At 42.6% G+C, this 9,434-nt stretch overlaps 1 pseudogene across 1 annotated transcript; it reads right to left on the bottom strand.

Annotated features, from left to right (window-relative positions):
- Window positions 1–4,173: 4,173 nt before the first annotated feature.
- Window positions 4,174–6,177, bottom strand: LOC308653662 (cytosolic 5'-nucleotidase 3A-like; annotated as a pseudogene). The gene has a single exon. The product of its transcript is annotated as a cytosolic 5'-nucleotidase 3A-like (transcript).
- Between the last annotated feature and the right edge of the window lie 3,257 nt (window positions 6,178–9,434).

The following is a 9,434-nucleotide window of genomic DNA, read 5'->3' as shown; positions in this document are numbered from 1 at the left end:
ACTTACCGAGACCCTGTCTCACAATCAAACATAAAAAGGGCTGGGGACTGCCTCAGTAGGTAAGCAAAAAAAGGACTCTTTCTCATTTACATATGGTCAAATGAGAAAAATAAATGGAAAATTCCAGCAATGAGCAAAAAACTATAAGACAAGACTCACACAGCTTTTATTATAGTATATAATTCATTATAAATTATTCTAGTTTTAGTTATTCTTGTTCGTCTCTTCTTACTGTACCTAATTTATAAATAAAACTTCATGTGAAGTGTGTATGTACAGAGAAAAAAAAAGTCTATGTCAGGTTCAGTACTATCTGAGCTTCAGGCACCCCCTGGGGGGTCTTAAGACATCCCCCCTCCCCGCAGAGACAAGTGCTAACTCTTTACAGCTCATCCTATCGCTGCCCCCCCCCCCCCCACAGCTCCTGGGTCCTCAAGTCTGGGCCACGCTGCATTTCCATTGTCCCTGCCTCCAGTGTGGAGGCTCAGAGAGTGCCAACCCTGGGACAGATACCCCAGCCAAACCCTGCCCCCCACTTACCGTTGTGCAATCTCGGTCAATAACGTAACCTCTCTGTGTGGTCATGTTCCCATCTGCGCCACAGTGATAACCAAAGTCTCCCAGAGGCTCCTTGTCAAGAGGTTGAAAGGGTGGGTGTCACATGTTCCCCCTACAACTCTGTGAAGATGTGCTGATTGGCAGATTATACAGAAGCCTTCTATCACTTGGGCACTCTACTGTCCATTTTCTCTTCTCTTAGAATTCTGGGCTTCCCTCCTCCACTCTTAGTTCATCTCAGTGGATCAAGAATGAGGTTGACCCTTGCCCCAGGGAGGGTGGAAGCATGTGACCCAGACCCAGCCAATCAGATCATCCCACTTCCAGGGCCAAAGCCACTGGTTTAGGGATGGGTGCATGATCCCAACCAAGCCAAGGAGGCCCAGTGCCCGTCATTTCACTGAGGCTATTGAGAAAAGGAAGTTCTCTCCCAGTGGGGAGGATGGAAGACCAGGGTTGCCAGCAGCCATCTTGGGAAGGATGCCCCAGAGTGAGATGACCAGAGAGGAAAGCAGAGTCAGAAAAGCTGGAAAGATATGGGTTCCCAGGCGCCGGCTAAGCATATGGATCCAGGCACCTCAGCTTTTTTAGTGCATCGGCCAGTACACTCTATTTTCTGTCTAACCCAGTGCGAACCAGATTTGGGCTACTCAGACTGAAACTATCCTAATTCAGACTAATTTCTTGACAGGATGCCAGTGGGAGAACTATTACATAACATTTACTGCCTCATAAGTTTTCTTTTTTTTTTTTTTTAAAGAGAGAGTGAGAGAGGAGAGAGAGAGAGAGAGAGAGATAATTTTTTAATATTTATTTTTTAGTTCTCGGTGGACACAACATCTTTGTTTGTATGTGGTGCTGAGGATCGAACCCGGGCCACACGCATGCCAGGCGAGCGCGCTACCGCTTGAGCCACATCCCCAGCCCCATAAGTTTTCTATTTTTGATACCAGGGATTGAACTCAGTGCACTCGACCACTGAGCCACATCCCCAGCCCTTTTTTGTATTTTGCTTAGTGCCTCACTGTTGCTGAGACTCACTCTTTCTTTCTTTTCTTTCTTTCTTTCTTTCTTTCTTTCTTTCTTTCTTTCTTTCTTTCTTTCTTTCTTTCTTTCTTTCTTGTTGTAGTTGGACACAATACCTTTATTTTATTTATTTTTATGTGGTGCTGAGGATCGAACCCAGGGGCTCGCACGTGCTAGGCGGTGCTCTACCACTGAGCCACAACCCCAGCCCTGCTGAGGCTGTTTCTGAACTCACAGTCCCCTGGCCTCAGCCTCCCAAGCCGCTAGGATTACAGGCATGTGCCACCGTGCCCAGCTTGCCTCATAGATTTTCAAAAGCACTTTACTAAGTATGTGCTTGAAAGTTTTTATTCACACATATTCTAGTATGCTAAAAAAAGTTTTGAAAAAACTCTAAACTCCCCCACCCATGTGCTTCTTAATGTTCTCACATCTTGAACATTTTTTTTTTTTGTCCAGAATTTAAGTAGTTGCAAAGGATGTCATTTCTCCCACCTAGTAGTTATTGATATTTCCAAATAAAACTCTTAGATCACTTTTTAATGTGTCTGGCAGAACCTAAGTGATTTGCTACCCAACATTATCCATTTACAGAAGAGCAAACAGGCTCTTTAATACTCTGAAGTTTTAATCATTCCTTTTTGTTCTTAACTTGTATTTCTGGGTCAGGCATGGTGACAGATGCCTGCAATCCTAGCAATTTGGGAGATTGAGGCAGGCGAATCACAAGTTCAAGGCCAGCCTCAGCAACTTAGCTAGACCCTGTCTCAAAATAAAAAGAAAAAGGGCTGGGGACTTAGTTCAGTGGTAAAGTTCTCTTGGGTTCAATCCCCAGTATATGAAAACAAAACAAAACAACAACAAAAGCCTTGTATTTCTATTCAATTTCTCCTACAGAATTTTTTCCTAATTTAATATATGCTTGAAGATCTTCCATTGATCACCCATCATTTCCCTGCCACAAAGTTATATTTATAAATATAAATTTATATTAGCATATATATGAATTTAAATACTTTTAATTTCCCATGACTATAAAAAATTGATTTCTTTGATTTGAATCAATTAAAATTACAAGTAGTAAACATTGATTAAAACAGCAAAAATGGATCATTGTTTTGATAATTATTAAACTTAAAAAGTCATTTTATTGCTGGGCATGGTGGTGCATGCCTGTAATCCCAGCGACTTGGGAGGCTGAGGCAGGAGGATTGCTAGTTCAAAGCCAGCCTCAGCAAAAAGCAAGGCGCTAAACAGCTCAGTGAGACCCTGTCTCTGAATAAAATACAAAAAATAGGACTGGGCTGGGGATGTGGCTCAAGCAGTAGCGCGCTCGCCTGGCATGCGTGCGGCCCAGGTTCAATCCTCAGCACCACATACAAACAAAGATGTTGTGTCTGCCAAAAACTAAAAAATAAATAATAAAATTCTCTCTCTCTCTCTCTCTTTTTTTTTGGGGGGGGGGGGTTTATTTTCTTTTTTTTTTTTTACATTTTTTTTATTGGTTGTTCACAACATTACAAAGCTCTTGACATATCATATTTCATACATTAGATTGAAGTGGGTTATGAACTCCCAATTTTACCCCAAATGCAGATTGCAGAATCACGTCATACATTAGATTGAAGTGGGTTATGAACTCCCAATTTTACCCCAAATGCAGATTGCAGAATCACGTCAGTTACACATCCACAATTTTACATAATGCACTAATAGTAATTGTTGTATTCTGCTACCTTTCCTATCCCCTACTATCCCCCCTCCCCTCCCCTCCCATCTTCTCTCTCTCTCTCTCTCAAAAAAAAAAAAAAAAAAAAAAAAAGGACTGGGGATGTTGCTCAGTGGTTAAGTGTCCCTGAGTTCAATCCCTAGTAATCCCCCCCCCAAAAAAAAGTCACTTTATTGACTTTATCACAGAGATGAATGGCCTGGGGGTGATGATGTGTTTATCCTTTTTTTTTTTTTTTAAGAATTAAAAAGGCTTTCATTTCATATTTATTATCAAGGCTTCATATAGAATATTTTGTGATGATTATTGACACATGGCCACCAACAGTCTTTTCAAATATTAAGTGCCACTCTTTTTTGGTAAATGTTGGTTCCCCCCCCGCCCCCCACACACATACACAAAAACCAAAATATAACAATTTTAGGAGATGGTGATACCTCTAGTATAATCCACCCAAATTATATAAATGGCAATACTGAAAATCATGCACATTATTTCACCATTTCATAAAACTTTTAAAAAACATCTATAAACATTCCTGGTGTAAAAAGACTCTTCAAAAACTGCAAGGTAACATCAAGCTACAAAATTCATTTTGGAAAAATAGGGAGTAGTTTTTTCTAATTTTGGCTTCAACATTTTTTTAGGGGTTAAAAATATGATGAGGAGTGTATTGAAAGAGGTGGGGGTAAAGGAGATTCCAGGAGATGGATTCAACATGTCTGAAAATATTTTGGTTATGTAAAGGGAAAACTTCAAGAACAAGATATATTATAAATAAGTTTTTCAGCTAGTTGGACAGATGAGTAGACTTTGTATCATTTGCACCCATGGGAGAGGTCTTCTTGAAAAATACTTGTCTATAGAATCTTCTGTAAAATAGAGTTGGCGACCTCCAGTAATTCTTCTTTTATCAAAACAATATCAGAAGACTCCATGCATTTTTTTTAAAAGCTCATCTACTCTACCATTTGGATAACCAATCTTCAGAATGTGTTCAACATTGACTACCCCATCTGCCATTTTTAGATCTCTTCTGGAGTCTCCCAGCAGAATTATGTTGCTGTTGTCTTTTAGTTGACTGAAATAGTCTGTATTCTTCAAGGTACCATCATGTTTGTTAAATACATGAATCAGTTCTCCTTTAAGTCCTCTGAGGACAACATTTTCATCAAAATCCATGAAGTTGGACACTACTTGACATTTGGATGATAAACCAGCTTGATGGATAACTTCCTCTAGTACACCACCAATACCAGCCTAAAATATGAACACAGGGATACTGTGTTGGAGCTTAACAAAGAAATCCTCATATCCTTCCTTGAGCATAATGTCAGATACTTCCACAAAATCTCTTTAAGTTTAGCTTTTGGTATACCCTGTTCAACAATCAAACCGTGAGACTTACTATACCATTCTACCATATAAGGGTACTTTTCTTCCACCGTAAGAACAGGATCAACTTCTATAGCTTAACGCTGTTCCTTTAGTTGCAATAACTTTTATTATTTTACATTTGTAACCAGCTGACAGTTGTCAATGATATTATGACATGTTGGGCATCTTTTCCCTTTGTAGGAAACCTACTTAGTGTCATATCAATGTCTGTTACTGTTTGACATTTGGCAACTCCTCCTTTGATAAGACCACAGAGAGTTTCTTCTACTCTTATAGGGTTCTTGATACGAACTGAACTTTTCTGGAATTCTGGCATCATTTTGATAAGTACAGCAGGCTCTCGATTAGTCACATCTTGGTTATCCAATCTTCTTATTTGTCATAAACATTGGATCCCAGATGTTCACGTGCACAGAGCACTATCGGGAGAATACTTAGGATACGCTCCATCCTACTTCTCGTAGACGTGGCGAATCATCTCCATGATCCTGGTCTTGAGGCCCATCTTCCTCTTCAAGGTGAATAAGTACTGGGCCAGTGTCACCCCCGCCACCAGCGCGCACACGCTGACGCCACTAGGGCGCACACGCTGACGCTTGCCACCGCGCCACCCTTGCCACTGCTGCCGATGCACCGACAGGCCCTGGTGCACCGCGGATCGGAGAAGAGAAGCAAAGGCCCCTCACCAAGCTGGCAGCCTCGGGAGCACAGGGACAGGCGCGCCGCAGAGGCAGGACGCCCCGCCCACGCGCCGCTCTGCGCAGGTCAGCCCCGGAGAGGCCCCTCCCCCAGGACCAAGGGGTGGGGCCTACGACGTGTTAATCTTGGGCGTAGCAAATTAGCTGATGCTACAGTGAAACGGTCCCATCATCAGTTCTCTCCTGGATTTTCAGAAAGTCGTACGCCCGTGGGAAACCACTCAGCAAACAGAGATGTGTGGACAAGGTGCCCAAGACGGCGCGGGGGCATCTCCAGGGCAGCGCGCCCGTGAGCAACGCCGGTGTCCTGCGCTCCCTCCTGCCTAACTCCATCTATGTGCGTCCTTGAAATAAGAAAATTGTAGAATGGAGAATAGGTCAGAGGTCGCCCTGGTGAGGAGAGGGGGGCATGTGGGCTGGCCGTGACAACAAAGGAGCCACCCAGGAGAGAGCTTAATGCAGTGGAATCTTCCAGTGCCTACCCCCGCCCCCCCAAGAGGTGGGGATGAAACCCAGGGCCTTGAGCATCTGGGCAGACACTCCACCACTGCTGCAGCCCCAGCATTTCCAGTGCCTTTAAAATTGGGCTGGGGATATAGCTCAGTTGGTAGAGTGCTTGCCTCACATGCACAAGGCCCTGGGTTCAATCCCCAGCACCACACACACAAAAAGATACATAAATAATGTATATATTTATGGGGTGCATATTTATGGGGTACATTGGAACCTGTGATGTTCCAATCAGGGTAAACATCTCTCCTGCCATGAACTCACCCAGTATCTTCATTGCAGGTGCTCAGGTGAATCTGCACACCTGACCAAATGGCCCAGATCCCCATACATGTGCTGTACCAGTGTCCACTTCCTGGTTTTGACTTTGTCCTTTAGCTAATAAGGTTCTTCATCAGGAGAAACTGGGTGACATTGAACCTCTGTATCATCTTTGCAACTTCCTGTGAATCTGTAATTGTTCAATAATAATTTTTTTTAAAGTATGCTCTGAGAAATCTGCCTCCTGTAAATCAGTAGTTGGCCTGGTGTGAATTTTGTTATGATAGCCTCTCTTAATTCTTTGAATTCCTTCACTATAATGTGTCAGGTATCATTTAGTGAAATTATCTTTATTAATAATTAATGTTTTTCCTAATGGGCAACTCTATTTGGTCCTCTTTGCACTTTGTTTAAAACAATGCTTAGGAACAGCCCCCAATCCTCAGCTCTTGTGGTCCAGTTCCTAGTCCTGTTCCCAGTCTCATCAAGACAAATAGTCTCATTTGTCCCTATGATGCTTGGTGCTCCACAGTCCCCGCCCCCTCCCCCCACAGTGCACTTGAGTAAGACTGAGGCAGGAAGTCAGGAGGCCATCCTTCTTCCAAGCAGGAGGAGAACCATTATGAAATGGGCTAGGGGGCAAAAACCCAGCTGGACACCTAGCCTGTAGAAATTGTCCCCAGGCAGATCAGGGTTAGATAAGGGAGCCAGTGGAGGCTGAGGATCTGTAAACCGCTCCTTTGAAAACTATTCATGTGCCTTTGGACCCTGGAAAGTCACCAAGACACTTTCTACCACAAGTCCCCAGTCCCCATCTGAGGACCACGTGAGTGGCTGTATTTTACAGTGGAGAAAAATGAGGCTGGGTTAAGTAATTTACTAAAGACCACCTGGCAGTGGCTACACTGGGTCAGAAGTCTACAGACAAACTTCCAAATTCATTTTCTTTCAAATGCTGCTTTGTGAAAACACTGTTTATGGGCTTTCCCTAGTACCATATGGGTAGGAGCAAAATTACTCTTTTGTGGACATCAGAATTTGTCTGGTGTTGCCAGAGGTGGTGGTGCACCACTGTAATCCCAGCAGGTCAGGAGGCTGAGGCAGGAGGATCACAAGTACAAGGCCAGCCTCAGCAATTTAGCTTTAGCGCTGCCCCTCAGCAACTTAGTGAGACTCTGTCTTAAAATAAAAAATAAAAAGAACTGGGAATGTGGCTCAGTGGTTAAGCACCCAGGGTTCAATCCCCAGTACCAAAAAAAAAAAAAAGAAAGAAATTGCTTTCTTTTAATAACATTGATGATACCTACCTGCTGAGCACACACGTGCTGGAATGAGACGGATCATACAAAAACATAAGGAAATCATTGATTTTCTCCTCTTCACCGCCACCCCCACCTCGACCAAGCCATCAAACCTTTGGATTGTCGCGGGATTATTGCTCAGTGGCCAGCAGGTGGCACCCTCACCTCATGGTTGTTTTGCTGGCGCAGACTCGTTGACGTGCCCAGGATTCCACCTGTGTGTGGTTAGCCCCGGGTTCTGTTGAGATGCAGTTCCTGCTCTGACCACCTTCCTGCCCTTTGATCTCAAAGATGAACGGCCTCAATATCTGACTCTGGTTGATTCGATTTCTTTAAATTTCATTTCTTTTTGACACCAAAGAGAATTTTAGGCAGTAGTTTTGGCCACAAGTAGTAAAGACTCTATTATTATAGGGACTTATTTATTTGGGGGCTCACTGTATACCAAGCCCTTGGCTTGGATAGTCTGACTGAATCCTGACAATAGGAAAAAAAGAAAGAAAGCTATCTTTCCTTTTGATGATAATAGTAAAGGTCTGGGGGCATTTGGCTTAGGGTTTGTTGTTTTGCTTTTCAGTTATTAACCAACAGGTTTCTGCATGTTGGTGAAATATTGCATCAATTTTTCTCATCAGGAGTTTGTTATTTTAAACCTTTAATGAACAATGTGGTCAATTCTAGGTACCTATGGTAAAATGTGATAAAAATCAAATGATTCATAAATAATACATGTGATATTTTTATGTAAAACCACTACATGCATATACTATTTGTGTTTGTTATACATGTGTATGCACGCTTGCATGTGCTAAATTGCTGGGGTAAGCAGATTGGACACTGGCCAGTCGCTACCAAGTCTTAACCTCACCTGATACCACACCAACTGCAGGATTTAAGCTCAAATTCAGGGTTAACATCTTGTTAAATATCTTTTCAATTTAGGCTTCATGTCTATTTGGGTTTTTAAAAAATATATTCAATCTTTCACTAGGTGTGGTGGCATATGCCTATAATCTTACAACTCTGGAGGCTGAGGCAGGAGGATAGCAAGTTCAAGGCCAGCCTCAGCAACTTTGTGAGACCCTGTATCTAGATAAAATAAAAACGACTGGGGATGTAGTTGAGTGGTTGAGCATCCCTGTGTTCAATCCCCAGTCCCACAAATAGATAAATAAATCTTTCATTTAACTAATTGGCATTTGTCATATTTTGTGCTGTTTGCAAATTTGATACTTCTCCTACATCTTCTCTGGTGACTTTAATTGAAAAAAAAATGGAGTGGTCAAGTTCAAAGCTTATTGATCATTTACAAATTCCTTTTATGATTGTACTGATTCATCAAACCCAGGATTTTCAAAATTTTTTTTTATTAAAGAGAGAGTGAGAGAGGAGAGAGAGAGAGAGAGAGAATTTTTAATATTTATTTTTTAGTTCTCGGCAGACACAACATCTTTGTTGGTATGTGGTGCTGAGGATCGAACCCGGGCCGCACGCATGCCAGGTGAGCGTGCTACCGCTTGAGCCACACCCCCAGCCCTCAAGCCCAGGATTGACTGCATAATTTATGGGGCCCCGGGCAAAGTAAAAAGGGCTAGGCCCTTGTTCCAAAATACTGTATTTCCTTGCATAATCATCATACTCTGTTTTTTCAATCCAAAAATTGGTTTATAACCTTTCATCGCCTAATTGTCACTCAGCATAATTCTGCTTGTCACACCACTTAAAAGGTGAACAGTAGCAATATGTTCACCAGTGGCCTAAGGATGCACATTTGTCTTCCCTCACTGGGAGCCTGGAACCTGGAGTTCTCAGGGCACATGATGGTCATTCTGTTTCTAATGGTTGCATGGTTTGTTGAGAGCAGGCAGGACTAACGCTGAGCGCATCTTATGTGAGTGCCAATAACAAAAGCAATGTTGGTAGAGCAGAATCTATGGACACAGAAGATTAAAT

Source organism: Spermophilus citellus, assembly GCF_964194105.1.
Source record: "Spermophilus citellus genome assembly, chromosome: 7".
Lineage (NCBI taxonomy): Eukaryota > Metazoa > Chordata > Mammalia > Rodentia > Sciuridae > Spermophilus > Spermophilus citellus.
The sequence above is the reverse complement of the archived record's forward strand: the minus strand, read 5'-3'. Positions and strand labels throughout refer to the sequence as shown.